We start from the raw sequence: 26936 nt of genomic DNA, 5'->3' as shown, positions 1-26936 counted from the left end.
CTCACCACTGTCTGCTGCCAAAATTCACTGCAGCATTTTCCTAGAAAGCAGAAACACCTGAGCCCACTACCAAGTCCCATTTGGGCTGTGCCTAAGTTGGAAGACAGACCAAAACTGAAAACAGACCTTGTTTTTGCCCTTTGTGTAGCTTAGGTCAGGGCTTGATGGTTTTCACTAGTTCTGTAGATATTTGTAAGAACAGCTCAGTGCATGTTTTACACTAGGATCAAGTAACAAGTAAGGGTAGCTGTGCTTAAAGGTCTTGCTTACTGCTCTGATTATCGGCTTAAAAGCATAGCAGAAACAGAGGAAAAAATACCCAAATGTTTCCAGGAGCTGAACTGTGCCTGGTTGAAGAGAAGTACACTTTGCAGCCTTTGCTGGGATTGCTGTGTAAGGCAGCAGGAAGCACAGAAAGCACCAGAGAGCACAATCCCTGGGTTGCAAAGGGTCAGTCAGAGCCAGGAGTACTTTGAATTTGTTAATCACCATCCACCAAACAGGCTTCTGTGCAACAAGGTCCTTTGAGTGCCCCATGTGAGGCTCACGGCAGCAGCCCCTGCCCCACATGCATTAATTGCCATTTGCCAAACCAACCGCAGCTCCTGGAGCTCGACACCATCCAGCTTTTCATCTACTGGTCCACAATCAGTTTGCTAAAGAGGTCGGTACCGTCATACAGGAGGGCAGTGGAGACCCCAGGTATTCAAGCCCCATCATCTGCTCTCCACATTATTCATCCCCACTCACACTGGTGCAAACCAGCAGACCTTGCAGGGCATGAGCAATGCAACTGGCATCACAGTATCTCTTTTTAACTAAAACTGTTGGAAACGGGATTTGCTGTGCCTTTAGTCCTTTGTCCTGGAGACTTGCACTATCACAGATTTTAAAATAATGAATTTTATTTGCCACAAAGACTGGAGGACAAAGATTTTTTCATTTACACAAATATTTGGAGAACTTCCAGAGCAAACACAAAATCCAATTTCCTTCCAGTTTTTCAGCTACAAAAAGAAACCCAAACCTGAAAGAGAGATACCAAGGGCTGACAGCCAAGGAAAGGACTCACAGCAGTCCCCACAGTGAGCAGAACGAGAGGCACTGCTCATAGAGAAACAACAGACCAGGCCCAGGCTTGCATGCATCGTACCTGTGCTGTAGGGAGGAGGGCTTGTTCTCTGCCATGTTTTAGGTGTTTAGAGAGGCTCATGGGCATCCTGGGCAGTGGCTGCTGTACAAATTCTGTCCTTCCAGCAGGTAACCTGCTTACACCAAAAATAAATGCATTTATAGGGCGATTCGGCCCCTTCAGTTTTCCTACCCGATTCCATCTCTCATGATTTTGTGGCTTTCTCTACTTCTTTCTCTAATAATTTTTTTGTACATATGCTTATTTTTTAAAGTGCATCATGCCAAACCGTAGCCTTCTAGACATCACATTTCCTTTTTCTAAGCCTCCTGACAGTGCTTACTGCTCCTGTTTGTGCCTAATGCTGTCAGCTGCACAGTAATTACATGAGAAATGTGCTGGTTCCTTGAACACGTGTGGAAATAATGTCCTGTGTGTGCCACTCACATAGTAATTACAATTTTGCAGTCTTCCTCCAGACAGATGATGGTACTCATTTCTTTCTTGGACAAAACATCTTTGTTATTTTTGTAAGTGCCCCTTGCATGTTAGGATCATTTTTGAATGCGATGAGAAAATTGCCAAGCACCACAAAGATAGGAAAAGGCAGGCAGAAAACTTGCAGAGATTTAGTAGAGCTCTGGATGGTTTCCAGAGTAAATCTGTGAGTTTGATCACTCACAGAAGAGGTGACAAAGGTGAGCAGTGGAGAGGGCAGTTGTTTTTCCCGTAAGGCTGCCTTCCTGTGTCGACTTTTGCATGCGTACATGGGATGACGGTGCAAAATAGAGCGAAGCTATAGGAAGTACAGAAGCAGCAAAAAATCAGTGCTGGGAAGGGAAAAGTGTTTTGCAGCATTTTGAGGAGGGGAAAAGAGTGCAGCAGAGAAAGAAACAGGGGGAATGAACAACACGGAGAAGTGACTTGGGAGAGATGGAGGGGGCACAGCGAAACTCTTTGCAGTTGACTGATGGCTGCTGGTTACCCTGCAATATCCCAAGGACCAGACCCACAAGGACTAGGGGCCAGTGCCTGGGAGTCCAGCAGCCAAGTCATGAGGGCTGGCACCATCTCCTAGTGACATGCCAGGTGGCACCACTGCCAGAAACCTGGCGTAAATCCTGAGTGGGAAATAATCTCTGCTCTCCTGGGGCAAAAGGAGAAGCAGCAACTATAGAATCATTTCAGTTGGAAGAGAACCTCAGGATCATCGAGTCCAGCCATAACCTAACCTAATTCTAGCACTAAATCATGTCCCTAATAACCTTGTCTAAATGACTTTTAAACCCTTTCAGGGATGGCGACTCCACTGCTGCCCTGGGCAGACTGTTCCAATGCCTGACAACCCTTTCCATGAAGAATTTTTTCCTAATATCCAATATAAACCTCCCCTGATGCAACTTGAGGCCATTTCCTCTTGTCCTATCACTTAGTACTTGGGAGAAGAGACCAACACCCTCCATGCTCCAACCTCCTTTCAGGCAGTTGCAGACAGCGATAAGGTCTCCCCTCAGCCTCCTTTTCTCCAGGCTGAACAGCCTCATGTCCCTCAACCACTCCTCATAGGGCTTGTGCTCCAGGCCCCTCAAGTCGTGTAGAGCAAATTCACCTTATCGTTAGTTGTCACTGGAGAGTCCCCAGGCACTGCTGAAGAAAATATAGCTGGAGAGAGGCAGCCTGTGTCAAAAAGCCCAGCAAGGACAAAAAAAATAGCCGAGAAGGGCACAAATGTGATGTGGTGGGCAGAAGATGGAAAGCTTTGCTTATGTGGGGTGACTAGCTTGGCTGTTTGCTCTGCAGGCCAAGTGGAAGTGCGCTACAAAACACACCGCCATGTCTAACTGGGATGAGTGTTCGACAAGTTTGTAACACAAGGACACTAGTAACGGGCTGCCTTCTAATTTAATTTCTTCACTGGTGATGGGTACATGGGTTTCTTCTGTATTTATCTGGGTTTGCACACAGTCATAAAGAGATTTACAACCTGTGAACATCTGCAGTTTTGAATTACTTTTACAGCTACAGGAGGCTTTTCAGATTAGTGTTACCTGCAATTTGGAAGATTAAGGATCTTCTGCTCAGAAACCTTCCTGGTTATTAAGAAGGGAGGTGCGCAGCAGAGTGAAAAAGATGCTCCTTCTCTGCACTGTCCTCCTCATTCCCACACATACAGCTCTCAATCTTGCTCAATCCTGCTGACTTTGGAGGAACTTTTATGTTACCTCTAAAGCTGGGGGATCCCCAGAGCTCACTGAAGCCCGGATGGCTCCAATGACTTTGTACCTCATGTTTTTCTCTTAGTGATCTGAGGACAGCCTCATGTCAAACTAAGCTCACCCACTTATCCCTGGAGTGGGTGACGTTGATTTTCTGTGGACAGTATCACCACAAGAGTGGACGGTATCCATGGGGAAATATCCACAGGCCTAGTGTGGATGGAGAGTAGGTGGCTAAGTTCGCCTTAGAGGTAAGTTTGGCCCATTTCTGGATAACTCCTCAGGACTGGAGAGGTGGACCCCAAGGCTACTATATTTTCTTTCTTTCTTTTTCTTCTTCTCTTCTCTTCTCTTCTCTTCTCTTCTCTTCTCTTCTCTTCTCTTCTCTTCTCTTCTCTTCTCTTCTCTTCTCTTCTCTTCTCTTCTCTTCTCTTCTCTTCTCTTCTCTTCTCTTCTCCTCTCCTCTCCTCTCCTCTCCTCTCCTCTCCTCTCCTCTCCTCTCCTCTTCTCTCTCTCTCTCTCCCCTCCCCTCCCCTCCCCTCCCCTCCCCTCCCCTCCCCTCCCCTCCCCTCCCCTCCCCTCCCCTCCCCTCCCCTCCCCTCCCCTCCCCTCCCCTCTCCTCTCCTCTCCTCTCCTCTCCTCTCCTCTCCTCTCCTCTCCTCTCCTCTCCTCTCCTCTCCTCTCCTCTCCTCTCCTCTCCTCTCCTCTCCTCTCCTCTCCTCTCCTCTCCTCTCCTCTCCTCTCCTCCTTTCTTTTCTTTATTTTTTTCTTTTTGTAATGGCTTTTGATCTGGTAACATGAGTTAGCACTGAGACTTTGTACTGGAAAAATTGATAACAATATCCTCTCCTTTTCTGAGCTGCAGCTGGAATTGTTCAGTAGTTGAAATAAGTCTTTTGATCATTGTTTCCTATTGTTTGGCAGCATTGGTCTGATAAGGTATATTGAAGTCAGTGGAGTAAACCAATTCATACCAACTGTTAAAATGATGAGGACTGCAATTGTTCTGGGGGTGATTTGCACCAGATAATTTCCAAGGCATTTGGATGCAATGTTTTATTAATTCTGGTGAGTGATTTAAACTCTAGTCAATTGCTGCTAACCTGAGATAGGGCTATTTGTATAATGTCAGTATAATCAGCTTCTCCCCTGCATTAATTAACACATGACAGAATTACACTGAGAGCTTCTTAACACTTTTCTAACATTTCTTCCAAATCTCTCTCTCCCACTTCCCTCTGGACATTATGTCAAAAAAAAAAAAAAGTACTCTTTTGAAAGCCTTTTTTGCCATTGCATTTTGCTCTGTGCTCAATGATACAGGCTCATCCCAAGGCCAGTTGGTCCATGCCTTGCTGAAAGATTAATGAAGATGCAATGAGGTCTCACCAGCCTACGAATTCATCATGAGATCCAGTAGCCACAAATACTGCTAATAATGACAACACTTGGGAGATGTGAAGAACCTAGGGCAAGGCAGCTACTTGGATGAGAAGTAACTGCACAGGATCATTAAGCGATTTACCTTTTTTGGGTCATGTTGAAGTGGTCTGTGCTCTGCTGCTATAAGGACATCATGTGTTTCATAGTCTATCAAGAGTTAATATACCAGTAATTGATGGAAAAGATCTTTCAGTCTATGGGTTTGTTTCTCATCATCTTTGTATCTGCTTCTATATTTCAGCAATAACTTTTTCATGATTATAAGCATTACTGTACTTCCCAAATATCTCTGCAGCAGTTAATCTGAATACCTATAGAAATATTTTCAAGCATTTTTAGCAAAGGCTTCTGTCTTCTGTATGACACAGACACTCACCTTCACCTCAGCAGGGAAGGACAGTGGGTCCTCTTGACCGCACGTTCTCCATCTCACGGCATGGGTCAGATACATCCCACCAAACCTTAGATATGCAAGTTGAATTCTTACCCTGTCTATGTTCCCTCAGTAGTCATTGGAGCCTCTACATGGGCAGTTATTGCACCTGATTTGTCTCCTGCTAGTTCAGATGCTCATTACCAAAAATTAATCTAGGAATAATCTAGTCCAAAATATATCCACAGGTTTTAGTACTTACTCTTTTAGTTTGCTCTTCCCATCTAATCATTAAGTCTCTGCTGCAGCTTACACAAACAGCTCTCCAGAGATCACCTGGCTCATTCCCTGCCACAAAGCCAGAACCTGTCCTTAAATCATAACTCTGCCACTACAAGAATCTCTGCACTGTGACTTCAAAGAAGTAGATGCAGGCTTTGGAAGAGGTTGTTCACAATTCACTACTTGGAAATGCCTTGCAACTGGCTGATGCGGTTTTGAAACTCAAGCCACAACTGCACACTTGTATCTGAAATGAACAACTGCCCCTCAAGCCTGGGTTATGCAGCAGTTGTTGCTCCAACACCCCTTCACCTCACAGTCCTTTGGCTGGCACACAATTTTCTGAGTCACTGGCACTTGTGCTTCTTGCCCTTGCACAGTGATTATCATTTCTCAAATCATCAGTAGTCCTTCCTCTCCTGCTGCCTCTATGTCTTAAAATAGCCACTAGAGTTCTGCACCCTGCAGAGAGGATGACTTTGCTCTTAAAGTATTTCCATGGCATTCACGCAAAGAAATACAGTAACGAGTGTCAAAACAGGACTTCTGGCAATATCCTTTTCAGGTTACTGCATATCTTTTCAGGTTATGGTGGTGTGGAGGTAAGTATGCTCGTCTTTGATATGTATCAAGCTTTGACTAACTTGATTAAGAACAACCATGATGCTCTGGCCTTACTGTCTGCTGTTCAATGGCTTGGACTGATGCCTTAATTGAGCTAAGCTCCCGAATCACCAGATATTCAGAGTTTCTGGAAAAATTAAGTACCAGTTGAAATTAGCTGTTTAGCCTTGCTTAAACTTGCATGGAAAACACTAACAATGAGAGTTAAAAGATTTTATTCATTAGAAAAATTTAGAGAGCCCTATCTTGTGCCTGGAAGTACTGAGTAGAAATTGGACAGAGCAAAAATGTTTGACTGCCTATTCCCCAAGCATTACTTCATAGAACAGCATTTCTGTTTATCCTAACTCAACCAGTATTTTTCAGTGCAACATTTTGCCCCTTCTGATGTAGTTCCTACAATACTAACGACTTTTAGAGAAGCTGCAGGTCCCTTTGCATCACATTTCACTAGTGAATTAAATTCTCACCACATTATGCTCTGCAGGCCATCAAATGTATTTGGAGGGCTTGAAAGTTAATCGTCAAAAATATTTTCACAGGGATCTACAAAAAACATTCATTAAAATACCCTCAGTATTTTGAGTAAAGAGATGGCCTGTAGCAGAAATTCACCCTTATAAAGCTGTTGTGGGGAAAAAAAAACAGACATGTGTAAAGAATGTTTCTGATAGAGGAAAAAATAACTAAGTAGATGAGTATCTGGGAAGTACAGGCTTGTTATTAAAACACAGGGCTGGGAGATGGATGTCCACATTGTATTTCCAGCCTGCCACAGATTTCCCATATGACTGGAGACAAATCGCTTGCAGCACATTTTTAAAACTAGCCTGCAATTTTTGGATGACACTCTCTGAAGACTGACACTTCCTCTTGGCTGCAGAGGGACCAGTGCTGCCTTTAATCTTGAAAACCCGAGGCCAAGGCTACATCAGCTTTGCCTGCACTGCTCTGAAGGCTCAGTCTCTAGCGTGCCCAGGCTCCTGCCCATCACAACCCTTGTGGCTGAGTCTGGGCAGCTCTGCCAGGAGGCTTTAGACGTCCTCCTGCTCTGTCTGGCTGGACCTGTCAGAACAGATCTGTTAGGTTTACTCCATGTTTAACCAGCCTGATCCACCTGACTTTGCTGAGCGCCAAGGCTCAGAGCTCCAGCACGGTGTCTCCCAGCCCATGCACATGCGATAGCAAGGGGTCCAGCATGCCTAGCTTGTAGGAAAAGATCTGAACAGTGCCAATCCTAAACCAAGGTCATTCTGCTGTAGGCTTTGATCATATCAAATGGTTGAAAATGAAGTAATCAGTCATTGGTATCATAAACCGGACATTGAAATTTAAAGGCAGTTTCCAACCTTAGTCTGTGTCTCAGTTCCCTCGCTGGTACAAGGGGTTTGGTCTCACTAACAAACTCACAGGCTGCAACGAAAAGCACTAATACTTGTGAAGCGGCCATGTACCGAAGAGTTTCAGTTCTGCTCAACAGAAAGCAAGTAAGCCTTTATTCAGAGCAGGCTTTAAAGATGGGCATTAAATAAAACACAGGACTCTTCCACTGAACAATAAGGACAGAAGATATTATTGACTAGCTGCTCACTAATTGAGCATCATCATTTCTGGGTTCTAAATGAGGCAGAGAACTAGAAGAAACAATGTGTGATTATAGTCTGTCTTCAAATCCATATGCATGGAGAGCTCTGAATGAACCTTGCACAAACAATATTAGTGCTCACATTTCCTGGATGTTGAATGCTGAATTTCCAACTACTTTTCCAACATACTTTGTTAGACAGAAGTTTCTCTCTTCTAGTCTTGTACTCTGCAGCATTATTTGGACCAAAGGAAATGGAAACAGAATGGAGATAGCAAATGCTTCCTTCTATTTTCAAACAGCAATTCTCCTCCACTTTACACTAGTGGGAAATACAGCATTAAACACATGAGAATGGGGCCCTTGGCATCAACACTGGGAAGCCAAGAGCTGAGGTCTCCCAGAATCACAGTTCATAATTTGGGTTGGGACTTGACTGTGCCTTTGTTTTCCTAGTTACACAATAACAATGCAGAATCAATTTTCTCAAGAGATCTTCAAGGCCTCGCTAATGTTTGGTGACACCATTCATTAAGGACCTGGGAAGAGGAGCTTTGCAGTTTGCAGCTGAACACCTGATTTCTTAGTCCTCACTCAATCATAATTACCATTGATAAACTGGTCATGTTACCCCCAGTGCATGCAGCCCTGCACATACATGCCAGGATACGAAAGGGTAGAACAACTTATAGCAAGAGGACCTGGGTTTGGTACAAGTAGGAAAATCCCCCTTAGACAACACTTTTACACGCTACCATTGACTGAAGTCAAGGAAAAAAATGAATGCACTGGAGTCAGTTATTTGTATATTTTAGCTCAAAAATACCCTCCAGGAAGATCAGGAGAGAATAGAAGTGAGAAGGCAGCAATCTAAGAAAGGAGGAGAACATTTATAAGAGATGGGCAGTCCATATATCTGTAGGAACGAATAGACCCACTCAAATGGTCCCTGTGATACAGCACAATAGTCTATTGTCTCAGTGCCTATAAATCAGCCTCTTGCAGCTTGTGCTTTCAGAGCCAGATGTTCATCATTAAACACTGTCCTGTGCTCCCTCTTGTGTTTCCTCACCAGCTCGTGCACAGGAGACGGCTGTTGCTCCTACCCTGGTAAAGCCATGGTGGTGACTGATCCTGGAAGGGCGCTTTAAGAACCACCTGTCTGACAGTGGTGATTTCAGCTCCTCATGGCATTTCATTGCACTGCAGTAAGGTCTGATTCCCACTGATGCCCATCACAGTGTACCAAGCCTACACTGTGCTCACCCGTGCTGCCAGGACAGAGCTTTGCTTCCTGCATTTACATTGACAGACAAGCCTGCACAGCAAGGAGATCTAGGTTCTCACCTCAATTAATAGATTGCCTCTTCCTAGATTGCAGCAAGATCATCTTGGCTTGCAGGTTCCTCTCTAATATGTTGGGAACTTAAAGCTGATAGGGGAATCTCCAGCTGAGATAGCCACACTCTGATGAGCACAGAAAGGTTATGATTTTCTTTACAAGAAGGTTTATGATTTTGAAGGACTTTCTTACTTGAGTGGTGTGCAGCATCATAAAGATGTAAATGGTTTGACATGCTACCGAACATGCAAAGTAATTTAAAGCCAGCAAGAACTTTTCACCAGGTGTAGGCTGTGCTCCCTATTACTTGCCTGCAATACAACTGCAGCATATAGGGTGGGTAAAGGTAGTTTTATCTACACCTGGGCTCAGCAGGCAGAGTTTGGATCTGAACTTTGCAAAGGCCACAGTCTGTTGAAGAAGTTGTAGTGCTGTTTGTGAAGCTGGTCTGTTACCGTGGCCAGTTTTTAAGATTTCCCTTCGAGAGTGTGAGGTGCCATGATCTTTCTCTTTTCTTTCACTGAACCAAGGTAACCTGGGATGTAAAAATAGTAAATCCAAGCAGTTTTAGGCACATATGCTATTTGTTTACTTTCAGTGTTATACTCAGCTTGGGCAATGAGCAGAGAACAATTCATTTCTCTTGGCTCCAAGTCAGCCTCTTCCTCTGCTGGCAGAGCAAGGTGGTGTTTGCATTACAAGATAATGTAAAACCCTGGCTAGATGAGCCAGGGCTGGTGACCTAGAGGAGGACAATAACTTTTTGAGTAAGTGTCTATCCCAAAAACTGGCTATCTGCCCTTAGAGAGAGCGAATTTTTTGCCAATGCCCTCTGTGGGAGAGATCTGGAGGGTGACAGAGTACAATCAAGTCCTCAAAAGGTCCTGCAGCCATACATGTATACAGCTGACACATTCAACTGTTCCTAATAGATGGATTTTGCTCAAAATAGCCAGTGTTGGGGAGGTGACAGCCTCCTCAAGCAACCTGCTGCAGCATTCCTCTAGCCTTCTGTTGGAAAGCCAGGTTAGGATGTCAGACCTGCATTATCCTGTCCCCACAGACTGGCTTTTTGTCCTTCCCTTTACAGCTCTCTATCTGACATAGTTCATGTTTGCTCACTGGCTTGCTGGACTTGAAGTTTCTCATTCAGTGATCCAGCCCTTGCATAGAAATAAATTACTATTTTCCTCTTGCTGTTTCCTTCCCTGTGTCATGGGGCAGCAGGGCTGGATTCTGGTGGGATCACTTTTGTGGGAGAAATCATGTCTGTGCTCCCAGACACCCTTGAGCACATTGCTGTCTTAACAGGCTCTTACTCAGTGGTGCTTTACAAAAAGGTGCACATAGGAAAAATTAAAGGCACAAGAGATGTGGCATGAGCTGGTGGCAGGCATATGCCTCTCCTTGTTGAGTCCCCATCAGAAATAAAAGCCAAAATCCTTACACAGGCAGTGTCTGGCTGAAGGTGAACGTTAATAGAATGAAGTCTGGCCATGCAGAACATCTGTGGCAGCATGTGAAAAATTGTAATTTACCAAGGAAGAGAAATGGAAAACAAATTTCAAGCAGCAGATAAGGACAGACTGGAAAGCAAAAAAAAAAAAAGCTGTCTGTGTGTAGTGATGAGAAGCTTTGAAGATCTGATATTATTAAAGGAAGATGGTGCATTTGGGAGTAACTGTCTCATTCAAGATATTAATAATGAAGAAAGCACTGGCTATAATAAATGGGAGGGAATACATCTATCCTCTTAATTATAACAAGACAGATGCTTTTCCCAAAATTCATGCCATTTTTGGCTGTAACTGAGAAAGAACTGGGGACTGGTCCAGAGCATATGGACCAGGTGTGCGCTCCGATGCACATCCTCTTGTGAACATGCCACAGGCTATGATTAAGTGTCTGAAAGCATGTGTGAAAAGAAAAAAAAAACCTGATATGTGTCTGATGTGGCTGTGTCCTACTGATTTTGCTTTGAAAAAGGATTTCCAAGGTACTACTGGTGCTGTGTAGCTTACCCACATTTTCTAATACTTCCCACTGCCTGCACGCAAAACATCACTTAGATATTCATCTTTTTGGACTCCTCATTTATTCAAAGGCAAATGTGTGAGTCTGTGGGGGTTTCCTTCCTTGTATTCAATGCCATTTTCCATGGTACAGTGTTAACACCTGGATTAATTTGAAAGCACCGCAGAGAGATATTCTAAGGATCCCACACAGAAAGGCCTCTATGCCTAGAACAAACTAGAAAGTGTCTTTCCCAAATCTGAGCCCTGCTCTGAGCTCACATCCCACCTGTGTGTACCTGACAGCTCTCCGGCCTAGCATACAGTCCTGGATGTGAGAAGGAAGCAGTGTCATGACTGCAGGGCTAAGAAAGAAAACAGAGAAAAAATGTTGAATGAGCTAAATTCAAGGAAAGGGAAGGGAAGGGAAGGGAAGGGAAGGGAAGGGAAGGGAAGGGAAGGGAAGGGAAGGGAAGGGAAGGGAAGGGAAGGGAAGGGAAGGGAAGGGAAGGGAAGGGAAGGGAAGGGAAGGGAAGGAAAGGAAAGGAAAGGAAAGGAAAGGAAAGGAAAGGAAAGGAAAGGAAAGGAAAGGAAAGGAAAGGAAAGGAAAGGAAAGGAAAGGAAAGGAAAGGAAAGGAAAGGAAAGGAAAGGAAAGGAAAGGAAAGGAAAGGAAAGGAAAGGAAAGGAAAGGAAAGGAAAGGAAAGGAAAGGAAGTGTTTTTAGGGGCAGCACCCCAGAGCAAACACCAGCTCTGAACTGAATTCCTCACTCCTCCTGGAGCCCAAAGCAGAGCAGCATGGGCACCAAGTTGCTGGCCTCTCTCCCCAACACTGCCAGGCTGGCTTTGCACACCTCAGACCCTTCCAGCACCTCCATTTTCCCTGGAGAGACAGCTCCTCCGGCTGCCCAAGTGCTGTGCTCAGAGCTTGCCTCTGTATGTACAGGCTGCTCCTGCCTCTGCTTCTGGTGCTGCTCTGCATACTTCCACAGTTCGCTCTGACTGCCAAACCTCTACAATTCCTATGTCTGGCATTGTATTGCTACTGCTCCCCTCCAAAGTTCATGAACTGTACTGCATACATTTCAGCCTTTTGGCATTTCCTATAGAAATTTGTCCCTTCAGGCCTGTTTTTTTTGGCGCTTGCCTCTATGTTTCTCACCCGCTGCTGGGCGGACACACATGCTGCAGGATGAAGAGCAGCAAAGCCCTGAGGAAGGAAGAACTGTCCATGTCCCCAGCTGTGCTGCCCAACACACTGGGCTGGAGGAGGGAATATGAGAAGGAAACGGGAATTTGGCTGCTCAGCCCGCTGAGGTTTGCTGTGGCAAGGGGAAACCCTCACTGCTGGCGTACCCAGCCCCATGCTCTTCCTTAGGGTTTGCCACAGCCACAGGGATGGGACGGCTGATGGGTTTCAGCCCTGGTTGTCCGAGGTTTTGCAGGAGGTGGAGGGGCTGGAAGAGGAGAGGCCAGTCCTGCTTGGCCCAGGATGGGGTGAGTAACTGGGAAAGGCTCATCTGCCCAAGCAACTGATCTCCTGAGCCATTTGCCAACAGCCTCAGGGCAAAGCTTGCAGACTCTCCTTGTCAGTATAGCAGGGAAAAAAAGCAGAAGCTAATGATGTCAGGAGCCAGGACATACTGGTGTGTTTACATTCAGGTAGCAAATGACCAAAAAAAATCTCTGAGGAAAGCATTTGCTCCCTTCTTTCTTGTCTTTCACTCAGCCTCTACCTGCTTCCTGGGGGCTGATAAGCCCTTTGGATGCTGCCTTTTTATTCAGTAAATTTGGGGAGCTGGTTGCATCTGCACAGTCAGTGTCATACTAGGACCTTGTTACAGAGCCAGGACTTTTGCTGCACGTTTGCCCCTACAATAGTGTAGTAAACAATAGTGGTCTACAGAGATTGGCACACGCAAACATGAGCTATATGTGTGCAGACTTACACACACAACACCCACAGGAATGAAGATGGAAGGGTTGAGTACGGGATATTGAGGGTTCCCTCTCAGGCAGTGAAAAGCTGTTGGGAGTTCCCCATCAGGCAGCCTGGAGGTTTTCTCTCTTTGAAACTCCTTGCAGGATGCTACAAGAGCGGCCACTTTGCTGGAATGAGGCATGCCAGGGCTACTTCACTTGAAAAGGCCTATTGTAAAATGGACATCCCCATTTTAGAAAGTTATTCACAACCAAGTGGTAAAGAACTTGTCAAGTGTACTGCTGACTTCCAGCTCTCTTAAGAACCTTAGTGTCAAATTGGTTGCAGACAAAAGCCAAATTCAGAACCTCAAAGCTCACATGAGACATTTGGAAGCAAACCTGGGTGTTCTGTTATGATATCTCTTTGCTGAACTACACATAGATACAGTATACACAATCTATACCACAACCCATGTGCACTGGTTTGCTGTTAGATCTATCTGTGGTTGTGGCTTGAAACTGTTTGGGAAGATGAGTATGCAAAGGAAGCACAGATCCAAGGGCAGAGTCCTGGGCACCCAGGGCCTCCGGGCAGAGCTCCAGGTGCTGGCACAGAGCAGTTACCTGGGACAAATCAGGCTCTGCCATCTGTCACAAAGAGCTGCAGAGCTGAGCTGGAGGACTAGATGGGGGGAAGAGACCAGAAGGACTTCATTCTGCAGGCCCTGGGGAGCTCACGTAAACTGCAGAAAGCATCTGAAGCCCATTTTGTTGATGTCTGAAAGAGAGACAGAGTGTCTTTAGGGGTCACAGGCAGGAGAAAGCATTGGAACAAGCTCACTGGAGTTACACTACAGAGAAACAACTAATCAAGGGAACAATGTCTTCATGAGGGTCAGTGCCCTCTCAGAAATGGGCCACAGCACCCACTTGTATCAAAACAAACATTTCAGGGCAGCTGCAGATTCAGATCTCAGCTCTCTTGCAAAGATGTGCTTTGCTCTTGCTCTACCAATCATCCTTTTCAGGGAAAACTCAGTTTCTACAGACAAAATGATTCTTTTTTTTTTTACTGAAAGGTTAGAGCTGTTCCCAAGCACAGTAAGCTCTGCCAGCAAGATGACTTGTCTGCCACCCAGGTATGCCTGCATGAAGGCTGCTGTTAGCAAAAAGGTAAAGCAAAGTCATAACAATGCTGTGATACTGCTGGACATTTCTGGAGTTGATCTGTTCCGATATGAGCATCGCAGCCTTGCTCAGAGCAAGGTCACAGCTGGATTTTGGGTTGGTGTAATTGCTGTGCAAGAGGAGACTCTATATGAGCCCAGGGGCGAGCAGCTGTGATATCCATGCATCAGACACAGGAACCGCATTGCTTGTGCTAAACCAGGTTGTCCCTGATTGCCAGCCTGGGCCCAAATGCCTCTCCTTGTGCATTTAGTCCTCTATTAGTATAAAAGTGTCTGAGAGCTGTGCCCATATGTTTCCCTGCCATATGGGATTAGCTGCACTGGTATAAAACAACTTATACTAGGCTAATTTCCTCCATTCTGCCTTTTAAAAGTACCTAAAGCAATAGGCTTCTGTGCATAGGTAAGACTTGACATTCTTTTCATGCTTGGAAGGTTTTATTCGCAGCTATAAAGGCCAGACATTTCATCTTTTTTTCCCTTTGTTTAATGAAAGACTGAGTCCCAGAGAAAAATCTTAGAAGCTTCAGAACTGTATTGTGCATGGGGACTTGAGAAACAGAAATATTTCATGTTATGGATCAGCTAGGAATTATATGAGATGAATCTTTTTTTTTCCCCTTCACAATTGGTTTGTCTTGTCCCCATACCTCCCAGTGGCTGGCAGTTGACTGTGCATGGCATTTTTTTTATTCATGAGATAATACTAGAACCTGCCTCTGAGCAAAATCTAACGTTAGGCTCAGCCTCAAGGCACATCGCTCTGTTCCTCTACTCAGACCAGTTTTCCCAGCGTAGCCATCACTCCCACACCCAGATTTGGATCCAGCACTACGACAGACACAGATCTGGTTGGAATAAACCCAGCTGAGGACTAGACCCTCCACGGCTGGGAGTGGAGTTAGCCAGCTGCAGTTGGTGGGGTTGTGGTATTTGTCCCCACTGGCAGTCATTACACCCACCAGATTGGATCAGTTCCATCCCCTTCCCTTTTGCTTATTGAGAATCTGCAGCATCCACATTGTCTGCCCCTGTTTTGCTCTGAAACCCCATCTGTCTGAAAGAATGAGGCAAGGAAGAGTCTTCTTAATTAACTGGACTTCAGCTATATTTCTGACTTTTTGTGGTAAGAAAAATGAGTTTTCCTCTGGTGACCTTTCAGAAAGCTGGGCTGCGTGAAACCAGAGCAGACCAGAAGAACAGGTCTGAATATGATTGGAATAAATAGCCGAGACCATGGGGGAAATCTTGAAAGGGGAGGGCTGGAGGGAGCACTGCTGGAGCTGCTAGTGCAGGCAAGGACAGCAAAGATGTGACTACTTTTTGATGGAGGATGGAGTTGAAATCACTAAGCGATGACAAGTAGGAGCAGACAGCATTGGAAAGGGAAAACCAAAGGGAGCAGCAAGAAGAAAATGTCCAGCAGACTTGGCTAGGGAAGGAGCAGCTCCAGCCCAGCCACAGTCACACTTCCACACTGGGAAGACCCCCGAAGCCATAGAATGTATTCCTAAATCCTTATCTATGTAAAGGCAGCCTTGGGAGCAGGACTGGGGAACGTGTGGGCTGGAGGCAGCCCAGGTATTTTGGATCTGTTCTGTCATTTTCAATGGGAGCTTCCCTGTTGGTTACCTCCTGATTTGGTGAGAGATTGCACAGTAAACCCCGGATGCTGTGACCTGTTGAATGTGTTTACAAACTTGTTCCATTTGTATGATTATATTTGTGTCCTAAAACAAAGTAGCATTTAGTGACAAATACAGAAGAAGAGCTGTTTCAGAAACCGTTAAAGCTAGCTCTGTGTTTATGTGTGAAGTCAATGGAGTTGTTTATACTCAGGCCAGATTTGAATTGACCTACAAAGTCTAACTAGAAATCTTGACAGTTTCTGAAGGAAACTTAACCACACAATGGTACTATGAAATCACAGAAGTCCACTCAAAAGGGATGACTGCTGCAGAGCAGCAATTGGAACAATACAGCACTAACTAAGAAAATGTGCTGTCATGGTTTCCTATAGAGCTAGCTAGAGAAACCTTATAAAAGCCTGCTAATGTATTGGATGAAAGGAGACAGAGAAGAAAGTTCAGACTACAGTGGACATGCTAAATATAGAGGGAAGAAAAGATGAGATGTTCCTAGACCAAGCTAGGTAGCTAAGCAACTAACCTACAAAGTGCCAAGCACAATTCCCCCCAAATTCTTCCAAGAACTGAAATGAACTGTTATAGCTGACATAAATCCTGAGTCACCGAGCAAAATCTCTGACAAAAAGAAGAGGTGAAAAGAGAAAATAGCCACTAGCAAATCTTTTGAGTAAGTACAGCAAAATCATACTATATAACAAATCAGGGAAAGAGAAAAATCCATGATACATGCAAGGAAAGAAATAATAGAGATGAACTCTAAAATGACTTGTGTAAAAGCCTGGGTGAATAGATTTTCAAGTCATATAGCCATGCTCCAGAAAACACAGGGAAACGGCTATGAAAGCCCTTTTAGTAAAGCTGATCAATTCATTACCTCGGGAGATTGCTTAAAACAGTCTGTTTGTTCTGTTGTGGAAAAAGAAAAAGTTGTGAGAGACAATTGCAATTTTTCTTTATTTCTTCGGACTCTGATGTAACTTCTTCAAAAGGCAGGTTTTAGCACATTTTTCAGCATACGCTTCCTCTCCAGAGCTCCTCTTCCTCAAAGCCCTGCCTGCAGTTCACTGTTTCTCAGGGTGCCAGGGCACACGTAGGTTGTGTGTGAATCCACCACCTGCCTGCTTGCTCCAAGAAACCAGAAGAGCAGGACACAAGAGGGAGGCTGAGTTACCATCTCTCAAGGGTAAAATTTGGCAGTCTGAGCTAAAGCACTGACAGCATCTCCTGCACTGACTAAAAATGACACTGGCTGCAATTTTTTTATTATTTTTAAAGATGCTGCTATAAGCAGGTTTAAGCTATTACTTGCCATGCTGTTGCACAGCCCTGCAGGGAGTCTTTGCAGGCAAACTGAGCTCATTTAACATGGTGTGTGCGTGTGCGTTGCACTACAGAGCGAGAAGAAAATCCTTGCCCCAACTTGCAGCAAGTAGAGCATCACAGTCCTTGAAACCAGTGAATGTTTTGTTACATCCAAACAGATATTTAAAATGTGGCATTTTATTCAGAACAGACCCAGTGAAGGTGAATTTTCAAAGGCAACATACAAAACTCTGCATTTTCTCATATATGTGATGACAACTTTGCCTCTTTAACATTTCATGAAAAAGCCAAATTCCAGATGTGCGAACACTTTGTCCAAACCACAAAAGCACAAAAGAGGTCAAAGACTCATCATTAACTACATCAAATGTTCCAGACATAAGCCCCTGAATTTAATACTTTGCAAATAGTCAGCAACCTGTTTTTACAAAGATCCATAAAACACCTCCACTTTTGTCCTGTTGCCAGTAGTGAATTTGTTAGCAAATTGTGTCCATTAACTCTGGCTGATGTAAATAAGTATATACATATGTCTGAAGCCAGGAAAATAATAGGATCAGATTTATAGCTACTACTGACTGGTGTAGCTCTGATGGCTTTGCTTCAGCTGGGCAGTTGACATTCAGCTCACAGAATAAGACACCTACATTTAGGCACCTACAGGTGCGCATTGAAATTTCCATTTCAGCCCACAGAGATGTAAATCAATGCTGACAAATAGCTGAATTGTGCTCTGAACTCCCTTCACCATGTGGAGTGGAGCTCCACAAATGTATCCCTGGATGCTTAAGTCATGTTATCTTACTTCATAGATGGATCTTACCCCAGCTGAAGGTCTGATCTGTAGCGTGAGGTGTGTAAAAACAATCCTGCTGGGACAGATCTGTGCCCTCTGCCCTCTCATTGGCATGGCCAGTGCCTCACCTTCAAAAGAAAATGGGCATAGATCCTATATATACGGGAATGTGTTGTCCTTCTCTCTGGACCATGAGCCATCTCCCACCCTGTTCTCTTTTCCCAGATACTCCTATAAATTACTTAAAGAGCCTCTCCTGCTAAGTGTCACAATCTTCTAGCTTTAGAATGATTTCTTCCTCTTCTTTGCAGAGTTAACTGAATGCCGAGTGCCTGGAAAGATGCTTTTTCTAACGACGACTCTGTGAGCAAGGTAAATCAGACTTTTATTTGAAACCAGTAAATTATTAAATAAAAACTCTCGGTTGATTTGCCCCATGACTTAAGATATGTTCAGTGATTACAATCATCTGCTGGGCTTATCAGTATCAAAGTGCTGTCAGAGTGACTTTCTGCCTCTTTGTTGCAACCAGAAGAGAAATCTTTTCTTCTTCCCAGGAGATGCAGCCCTTGATAAAGGCTTATGCTGCTCTGAGTTTTACTTTTCTCACTTCGCTTATTTATCTTCTTGCCCTCAACTGGTCTGATGCTCATTGAAGGTACCTGTTAGATTCATCCCTTTCTGTTACAGGTTATTCCACTTGTATAAGATATTTGAAGACGAGCCTTTTTCTCTAAATGAATGGGGGTTTGTGCCACTGTTGTTTTGTTTTGTTTTGTTTCTTTCGATGGCACGATGGCAGATTTGCTTGTAGGTGCCTGGTCTGTTCAGACTCCCTGCATGAGCAGTAGCAGTGGTGAGCAGGATTACTGCTATTTCTTAGCACCATCAAAGCTGCTTTTCTGACTGTAATGAGCCTGAACTTGAGTAAGCAATGGAGGGGACAGGCGAACAGTTACTGGTGGGATACCTGCTCTTTCAATTAAAAGTCACTGTTACTTCAAACTTCTGGGTCAGCAAGAGCAAAGAAGGGGAAGAACCTGTGTAAAGCAGCTATGACTGTCATTAATCTCAGCACAGAGTAGTTCTGCAGCAAAATATATGGGGACAGATTCTGGGGAAAAAAAAAAAAAGACATAAGACCTACAAACATTTCCAATTCTACCCTTATGACTGTAAACAGAAATAAGGTACAGGTATCCAAATACCTACTGAACCCTCAGCTACAACTATGTGCAACCCCACTAAGGGAAGTAGCCAAATACTTGCTCAGACTGTACAAGTGCTGGAGAAAAAAGGTTCTTAAAAGCTCCTCATGTGAAGTATCTGTCAGATTGGTGGCATTATAAGAGAAAACGATTTGCATTTTAACTAAGATTTGTGAAAATGTGCAAGCTGGATCTGAGACCAAAATATTTTGATTCATGCAGAAAACAACCCCAATATTAGAATTGAAGGGGTTGGTTTTGGAATACATTTAATTAAAGGGGGAAAAAGTGAGAGGAACTAGTAAACCAGTAGCAGTAGTAAACAAAGAAGTCCCTGAATAAATCTTTTAAGGCATGGGGCTTTTGGCTGATAAAAGTTTGACTAAAAACATAATATCTCATTTCCACTAAAGTATTTTGTGTTTTAAGACTTTTGGCTCATCCAAGGTCCACTGAAGCCAGCAAAAACACTTCCATCTTTTTCCATGTGTTTTAGGTCAGAAACTTTCTGAGGAAGATGTATAACAAATCTAGCACATCGAAAGCGACACATTTCTGGCTTTGTAGAAAATCTAGCTAGGAAGGGAAAACAGGCAGGAGAATCGACCTTTTTTTTTAGCAACAATAACTGTGTATTCCTTCTTTTTCATACTTAACAATATTGGTCCCTTGTTCCCTTCCCATGCCACTGTTTGTAGCACTCATTTGTTGTCTCTTGTCTCATTTTCTGACGGTGAGCTCCTTTGGAGCAAGGACTGTCTTTCTGTCCTGTTTTCCTACAGCCTCTGATGCATGTGGCCTAAGTATTCCTGGAGAAAATGCTATTGCAACATAAACAACCAATCAATAAATAATGACAGTATCCCTTGTAAACACAGTAAGCAAAAGTGCCAGACTTTGCACAGATTTTGGCTGTTTGAACAGTCCCCACAGTCCCCTCCTGCGCCCTTCGGCACTGCACAATGCCAAAAAACTCCACGACTTTTTCCCAGCCCGTGCTGAAATGCTGCAGGGAAGTGCTGAGCCTGCCTGTCCCCTCTTAATGACAACGGCATAGCCAAAGGCACTCAGGAGGTTTCAAAAGACACTCAGTCCCTTGCAGGATTTGGCCCTGGTGCTTTGCAACTGTGTCATGATCAAGAAGGATAAATCTGTTACCAAGTCCTGGGTACTCAGTTGTCCCTGCAATAAGAAAAATGGGAAATTATACATAACATTTCATGAAGCAGTTCATTCTGAGAGGGCTTATTCTGATAGCTTGCAGTTCTTCAGACTGCTTTGCACAGATTTTGTGGACAGTGAGAATGACTGTCCTTCTGGCATAATCTGGAGCTCACTCATCAAAAAGTAGCAAGTTTTCCATCACTGTCCTCTTTCTGTAGGCATCCTGCCATTCTAGTTAGGTGTCCTGGCATCTTGTCCTGGAGCATCCAGCGAACCTCTTCCCAAGAGCTGTACTTATGTTTCCCTCTCCTTGTTCCCAAGCTTATTGTTGCCTGGACAACATGCTACAGCTCTGCACAGGAATCAACACCCGTACATATAGACAAATGAGACATGCCACAGCAATCACCTTCCATGCCTGCAACAGCAAAAGCCACAAACTGCTCATTAAAAATGGATCAGAACAGAGAGGAGCCAGCAGGCTTCAAGTCTCATCAGAAATGTATGAAGCAAAGACTTTGGACGACATCAGAAGTGCTGACTAAGTGATCCAGTCCCAGAGACTCTCACTCATACGATGACCACAGTCTAGAGAAGAGACTGCCTGTTAGGACTAATTGAGCTGACTCACTGTAAAATGGCCATGAGATTAAAAATTAACTGTGAGGTTGATAATGGAAGCCCAGCAGGTCTTTGTGGAAGTTATGCCCTTGCAAAGGGACAAAATTGAGCACCGGCAAAATGCCATGTAGGATCAACAGAAAATCCCCCTAGAAACAGTGAGTGGAGAGTGAAAAAATACCCCTTGACCTCAGTGAGTGATGCTTGGACCCCACAGCAGAGCTGAGGACCAGACTTGCCCAGCCCAGGGCTGGCACTGGCCCTGCTGCAATAGGGGTTCTGGTCCTGCTCACTCAGAGGTGGCCCTGTGACAGTCTCTAGGAATGCCACCAGGTGGCAGTGCCTCAAAGCAGTGCGCGGGGCTCGGTAGCAGTTGTTTATTCTTATTTAACTATCCTGAGCAATAATTTATGAGTTTGTATTCGGAAAGGTAAAGGAGCAGCCAGCCATTGAAAGGAACCTGGCAAAAACATGCCTAACTCTAAACCCCAGACTTAGTGCCACTGTGTAGCACTTTCCAGCCCAGTTTTTCTACAGTCCCATTTAAATTTCCGAAGACAGTAGTGACGGCAGATGCCATCCTGGACTGGGTTTTGCCTTTCTCTTTATTTAGAGAATAAAAATCAATGAGTCAGGTTCATTTTTTATTCTAGCTCATCTCACTTTCAGATGTTCAGCATCACAACACAGCAGCAGGGTGTTTATTTGAAAACAGGTATTTCCCTTTTTGCTGTTAACTGTGGAAATCATTTGTGGTCAGGCAATTTCTTTAAATCAAAGGTGGCACTGTCCTTTCAGAGGTAAGCAGCAGTGAAAATGGTTTCCCTTATCAAAGGTGGCAACGAGGAGAGGGAAACCATGTGCAGCGATTGCAGGCTGACAGTGCTAAGTGGATAAAGTGCAAAGTGTGTCAAAAGAGTAGATAGTTTAAAATGGATCTCAATGTATATGCTACAGGGTGTCCTTGAACTTCAGAGCTACAAGAGGAGGTGGGAAGAGCAAAAACCCGCTCAGAAAATGCTTGGATTTAATTTTGTTTGCCCTGGTATTGTACAGCTGGGTGCTGCAGGGACTCTCATCACTTTCTCTGGGGGGCGTAGGGAATGAGAACCCCCATGGCTGGTGAAGAGGGATGCTCATGGGAGAAAGTGCTGCACTTGCTAGTGCTCTGTGTACAGCATATTTCTTTTGTAGCTACAGGTAAGGAGCTCAGAGCTCTGGTCACACACACACAAAAATCAGGTATCTCAGTGACTCTGTGCATTTAGACTCTGAGGTCTTTGTGCTTTGGTTTTCTAAAACAACACAACTCACCTTCTGGAAGCAGGAAAATGTTGACAGATAACACAGGGACAGGGGCCATACAGATACTGCAAAGGACGGTCCACAAGGTAGCTTTATCACCAGGGGGTTGATTCGTCTGTCACCAGTCAGATAAGCAGAAGTGTTCTCACTCTGACAAAACTGACCTTGAGCAGAGGGTTGGCACTAAGAGACAAGGCAGTTGTTTAGTTTTCTTGGATGGCACCAAAATCTCATGTTTTCCTTACTGAAAAGACCAAATTTCACCCTCTAAAGGATGCTTGTCTTGTACTATCAGGCTTGTCGACCAGAGCATTCACAGCAAGGAAAATGCCACATTTTAGCATTTGGAGATGGAGAGATGGAAATGCAACCAAATCCGTGTATCTACTTGTTGCTGTAATCAGAGCCACTCTTAGTCTCAGAACAGTGGCAGTTGAATCAGCTCTCATTACCAACTCTCTATTGCTTCTGGAAAACAACCACAGAATATTTTGGATGGAACTGTTGAGAATAACCATGGAAACAATCTCTCATGTTTGTAAGTCAGGAGCCAATTTCCTATGTAAAAGCCATGTAGGGTCAAAGGGTACCAATCTCTGCCACACGATGGGACAGCAAGTCTTAGCAAGTATGAAACACTGGAAATATTTTTTTCTACCACACCATGGCATCACACCCTTGCTGAATCTCACTCCTTCTTATGTCTTAGCAAGCTACAAAATAAAAATCAAAGTAACCCCATTTAAATTTTGCACTGAAAAGCAAAATAATAGCTTTGTGAAGGGAAAGGCCCTTGGCACCGAGAGGATTCAACATCATTAACTATCTCAGTTTACCCACATCTACAGCAGGGCAGGAGAGACAGGAAACCGTCTCTGCTACATTCCACCCATGGGAATGGAAAGTCTCAGTGGATGCATGGATAAAAACAGGGAGCTGAGTACAAGCAACTGGCAGCACACTGCGTGGTTACACAAGTCGAGTTGTTTAAGGAAATAAAAAAGCGGGATGTGCTAAAAGCCAGCCATTGTCTCCTCCTGGAGAGTCGCCCACTCTGCAGGCACTTACTGCTTGTCTCAGCTTTTAGGCTGAGTTTAATATTTACACAGCCCTGGAGATGGCCCTATCTGGATTTGTGTGACACACTATAAATATAAAGCCCTCCCTCTCTGGAGGTACCTGGTTGGATTTCTGGTTTTCTTGCCAAAACATCATCTTGTGCTTGATCTAAAGGAATCTGGCCCATCAATGACCAACATTCTTCAGAGCATCATCAGAGACCTCAAGACCTACATTAGCTGAGCAGCCAGCAAGCTTCCAGTCCCCCTAAATATTTTCTAAGCACTCGGCTCCCTGCGGGGAGAGATTTAAGAAGAAATTGGCATGCAGTAAAACTACTCATATTTGTGCTGCCACTGCCAGAGAAATTGCTGTGGACTCTTTTTTGGAGAGCGGCAGGTCTCCGCTAGCATTTTGACATTTGTGCCTTTTTCTTTCTAGCTGACAGTGCCCAAAATGATGAAAAATCAATTCACCTGGTCCCCAACTGGGTGCTGAAGAGAGTTAGCATCTCTGTACATTGCTATTTTACCTTTTCCCCATGGCAGTCAATTTCAGTTCCCCTTGGGAACTGAAATCCCTGCCCAGTCCCTCCCTCCTTTTCCACAGTGTGTGGTAGCACACTGCTCATCCCCACTGCAATGAAGATGAGATCTTCTGGCATCCTTCCTTCTGGTGTGACAGATTGGGAATTTGAAGAAGATTCCTAAACTGAACTTATGTCACCAGTAAAACTGCAGCAGATTTCCAGGTGGGATCCCAGAGCGACTGTGGTGAAGATCCCACGGAAGTGGGCAAGACGACCAGAAGGGCAAGTGCATCCAGGGTAAGTAGCCCCCAGATCCAGGAGGGGGAAGAGGTTGGTTTACTCTTTTCCTGCCTTCTCTTTGGATTTGTGCCCACCACCATCTCTGCCAAGGAAGCTGAAGCACTATTGGAGATGCCATGGTTTGGTGTCCTGTCCAGCACGGGGTGAAAGCTGGGAACAGCAGGGAGTCTTCTGTTGGATCTGAAGTTGTGCAGTTTTCCAATGCCACAGTGCAAACCCAGTCCAAACCATCTGAACCATGCCTGTCACCGGAGCAGCCAATTCCCTCCCAGGGCTGCTCCTCCCAACTTTGGCAGTGCCATCCTAGGATATAAACCCACAGGACTCATCTCATGCCCAAGTGCCCCAGTTTCTCTGTGGAGAAGGAAGAAAGTGTTTTAGCATAGGGATCATAAGCAGAAAGCCCAGCCCCACAGAAGTGTGGGGGCTCTGTAGACAAACCACCAGTGTGGAGGAAAAATGTGGATTTGCATACTGGTATCAGTGGGAATTCTTGACACAGATATTCGAGCAGGGAAACAGCAGTAAAACTAATTCAGACCGAATACTTGCGAGGCCGTTTTGAAAAAGACTCCTATGGCACAACATGTCATCCTATCGAACTGTGTTTGCTCTGAGGTTTTTAGCACAGAGACATTATCCCAACAATATCATTTTAGTCTAGGAATTCATAGGGAAAGTATTTATAATTGGAAAAGAAAATCACAGAGAAAAAAACTGAGGCATATTATTATGGCTGACTGATAAAATGCAAAACACCTGAAAAAATAGGATTTTTACATTTCCACACAGGTTTTCTAACATCTGTACTGGTATAAAACAGAATTCCTGGTGAGGCAGATGCAAGTATCTCCTGCTGTACAGGTTTAATACAGAGAAGACATGGATTTTTCCCAGCCTGTGCAAAAGTCCTGCCCAAGAGCCATGTTTAACATTCATTACAGGCTTGTACCACACCCGAAATTGTGGCAGCCTTGTCAAGTGTCTTAGCACAGGCTTTTCCAAGGGGAATTTTGCTCTAAGCACTTGGGATTGATTCTCTAATACCCAGAGGAACAAATGCTAACCCTCCTCCTATGGGATTTAAAAACTGTGCTGAGAACTGGGGCTATTAAATGATGAGTGTTGGACTTGGCTCTAAGGAAGGCAAATAGGTAAAGCAAATTCTTACTGATATTTGACTATTCCCCTCCCTGTACAGGGCACGACTGGAGAAAGCAGAACCAGTCATCTCTCTGACCACTCTACAAGGCTCTGAATTATTAAACTATATTTTATTTTTATTTACTCAGCCGGAATCCGTATTTATAAACTCTCTCATATACACATTCTGTCTCTAACCTCACACTGAAGCATCGTTGCTGCTACATCATAAGGTCACAGTGTCCTTCCAAGTCCCAAGTCAGCTTTAGCAAGGGTCCGTGGGATAGACAGTCTTCTGGAGTTTGGCCAGCCCTGAGAATGGTGCTGAGCCCATGCACATAAGGGAGAAAAGGTCAAGGTCAGCCACGAGGCCACAATGAAATTCTCAGGGAAATTCACCTGTAAGCCTGTGCCTGGACCCTTCTCACCCGGAGTCCGGCCATCTATTCATTTAATTAGATGTCTGCACCTGAGAACTCTCAATCTGCTATCACAAAACAGGAAAGCAAACAAACAAGCAAGCAAACGAACAAACAAAAAACCACAGCATCCTCATCACTTCCGAAAGAGAAGGAGGTTAAATGAATTACCAAGGTCACTTGGGAGCCTGGGCAGTAACACTAGGTTCCAGACTCTTATTTTCCTGCAAAATGACCAAATTCCAGTCTCTCAACATGAGTTTTAAGTTTAACACTCATTACAAGAAGGTAGAACTGCAAACAGCCCTAAATTTTGTGTACTGACTGATAACAAAACCAAACAAAAAAGAAATATTTTGAGCAAACCTTTTTCATGAAGTCTTTGTGTAACTTGTTTTGCAAATTTTTTTCTTTGTTTCCATGCATGTTCAAGATTTACACTGCCACAATTTGGCTGTGTTAATCTTTAACTAGCCTACACAGCACATGGGCTGGTCAGACAGGCAGCTCTGGGAGGGAAGAAGACAGAAAATACAGCCGTAAGGAAGGAAAAATGTGTAGGAGTTCAGTTTACAAAGCAGTGAAACCAACCCATGGGCTATAAATCAAGCTGAAATTAATGTTTCTTACTTCAAGAAAGCCCCAAGCATTGAAAAAAATGAAGTCTGACTGAACTAATGAGGCTGATTTGAACATAATGAAAGAGAAATTTGGTGTTGGTGTGACAGCAGAGCATCGCCAGGAGCGGTCTTTGTTAGATGTGTTTTATTGCAGACATGCTAGCTTGACTCTTGGCATCACTGAGTGAGGGATGATCACACCAGGCAGCTGATCCCAAATCATCTTACATTTCTGTAGCTGTCTGAAGCTGGATACTTGGAGCCACCTCTGAAACAAAGCAGCTGCTTTTTGTTGTTGCTTGGTAGTATAGGAAGAAGAGAGAGGCTCTGTGTTGCACTGAGCTCTGTGCATGGGTGTACTAGCTTGGCATTCGTGGCAATTTTCAGCTGTTGGCAGAAAGTGCTACCTAATATTGCATGTACATGATAGATCAGAGAGGTCCTGGTGACCTTGAGTGGTCCTGAGTGCTCTGTGCCTCCAGCTACACAACAGCCTGGTGCTCTTAGCTGAAACAAAGGCACAAAGCTGAGATGTATCAAGTATGTGGGCCGTTTACACACAGTGTAAATTAAGCTCCAGAATTGTGGGGCAGGAGGTTGCAAAGCCAGTGCTCTGGGTCTTCTGCCCTGGCTTGGACAGTGTGTAAAGTGCTGAGGAGAACCTGGAGTAAATGGACTT

The sequence above is a fragment of the Patagioenas fasciata genome, chromosome 4 (assembly GCF_037038585.1).
Source record: "Patagioenas fasciata isolate bPatFas1 chromosome 4, bPatFas1.hap1, whole genome shotgun sequence".
Classification (NCBI taxonomy): domain Eukaryota; kingdom Metazoa; phylum Chordata; class Aves; order Columbiformes; family Columbidae; genus Patagioenas; species Patagioenas fasciata.
This window is presented reverse-complemented; position numbering follows the sequence as displayed.